Source organism: Pteronotus mesoamericanus, unplaced genomic scaffold (assembly GCF_021234165.1).
Source record: "Pteronotus mesoamericanus isolate MK-2021 breed Mesoamerican mustached bat unplaced genomic scaffold, CSHL_Meso_final contig_101, whole genome shotgun sequence".
Taxonomy (NCBI): Eukaryota; Metazoa; Chordata; class Mammalia; order Chiroptera; family Mormoopidae; genus Pteronotus; species Pteronotus mesoamericanus.
In genome coordinates, this window is record NW_026555001.1 from 443483 (window position 1) to 445479 (window position 1997).

The 1997-nt window shown below is 54.7% G+C and overlaps 1 pseudogene; it reads right to left on the reverse strand.

The window, feature by feature from the left end:
• Window positions 1–313: 313 nt before the first annotated feature.
• Window positions 314–1393, reverse strand: LOC129067927 (protein NipSnap homolog 1-like; annotated as a pseudogene).
• Window positions 1394–1997: the final 604 nt, after the last annotated feature.

Sequence of the window (1997 nt, forward strand, 5' to 3'; positions counted from 1 at the left end):
ACCTGGCTAACATGAGGGTTTTCCTTTACTTTTTGTGGCAGTTCTAGGCTTTTCCCCAGCAGGAGGGAGTTGGTTCGGACTGTCCAGTGAGTAGGTGGCCCAGTGGAGACCAGGGAATTCCTGAGAGCCTCCCCTGGTTTAACCTCTTCCCTTCCTACCCCACCTCTAACCACTAGACACACGACCTTTTTGCAACTAAAGCTAAACTAAGGATTTCCATATTGATAATCGGGCAATGATGGCTTTGAGATGAGGAATCTTAGGGGGAAACGTGAGAAGACTATAAAAGGTTGCCGTCCTTCATTCGGAGATATTAAAGACTGCTTCCAGCGCAGGATAAGGAGTGGGTGGGGAAAACAGGAAGCGCCTGGGCAGAGCTGCAAGCCCTCAGAACCCTGCCATCCTTCAGTTTCTCATTATCTGGGCTGGGCGCTAGTCCCCAGAGTCCTTCCAGATCTGAGAGGAAACCAAGACAACAGGACTGGGAGCTCCGCTGCCCATGGCTGCCCTGAGGCGGAAGGGGAGTGAGGGGGAGGCGGCAGCAGCCCTGCAGAGGGAAGACAGTGGTCTGAGATTCCATGTGTCATATCAAGGAGACTGTGTAGTGGACATTTTTGTCCCAACCCCTCTTCCTCCAAACAGCATTTCTAGTCTCCTCTCAAAGCTGCAGGTCTTTATAGGCCCAGAGATGGTGCATAACACAGGGCCCTCCCATCCATGAGAAGGAGCTGCCCGCCGCCTCCTGGTTCTCCTGCCGGTACTTGATGGCTTCAGCCCGGTTGTACCCCAGCTCGATCATGGTTCCTGGTTTGAACTTGTATGTCCTCAATTCATAGGTGTCGGGGCCCAGTCGGGCTGTGGCATTCCAGACGCTGAACTCGAGGAGCATCTGGTTTCTCCTGGACAGCACCATCTGGCTCTGCTCCTTTTGGAACTCCAGGTACTCCCCCTCGTTTCGGAGCTTGTTGGTGCAGTGCGTGAGGGCTGGAGTGCCGCCTGAGAATCACCACAGGTGCACTGCCTGGTCCAGCTCCTCAGAGCACGTGCTCCAGGTGCCCATGAACAAGCAGGGCAGTCCTCATCCAGGTGCAACTCGGGCAGCGCGGCCTTGGTCAGGCTGCTGTAGGCATCCAGACAGTCGGGCTTCACATTGTGAAACTGGATTTTCTAGAGACTGCTGATCTCCTTCTTGGACAGCAGGGTGGAGTGGGCATCTTTCCGGGCATCCACACCTTGTTGTGCACAAAGAGGGAGTGGAACGGGCTGCCTTCATTGTCCTTGGAATGGAAGCTAGCCACAGATGCAGCTGCAACATCCATGTTGTGGGGTCCAGGGGCCCCCCAGCAGCCACTGCACTGCCCACTGCAGAGATGTTGCACAGGAGCGGAGCCATGTTTGAGAGCTGCTCCAGTTTCATCAGGGGTTAAAATACCTAAGTATGTCCACATCAGTGGGTAAATATCTATATCCTCCCATCCCCTGAGTACTCTCTGCCAGCCCCGACCTCCCGGCCCTCTGCCACACCCCCAGGACCTTCCTATAATCCACAAAATAAAGGACTGACCCTTGGCCAGCTAAGGAGGACCCTTCTTCATTTCTAAGGCTTATGTCTGCCCACCTGACTGGTGGGAGTCTGGCCATGCTGGTGATTCAATATTCTGAATATCGCCTCTATTTGGGCTGACATTGAACCCCCTCTTTCAGTACTAAATGGGCCCCCTGTGGCCTGGTTTCTGGCATGAGGTCTCAGCTCCACTCCTCTCCTTGGTAGTGTGTGCTTGCTGGCACCTTGCCCCAAGGACGGGTCTGAACAGTCTTCCCAGGAAGGAATTTTGCAGCCCTGAGGCCTTGCTACCTCTGACAGATCACTCCTGGGCTGACTTTGGAGTGACCCCACGTCTCTGGAACCCCTGCCTGGGCTTGGCCACATCTTCTGGCACTCTTTTTGGGTTCTGCAGCACCTACACACTGACAGGTGGTTCTGGTTCAGATCCCAG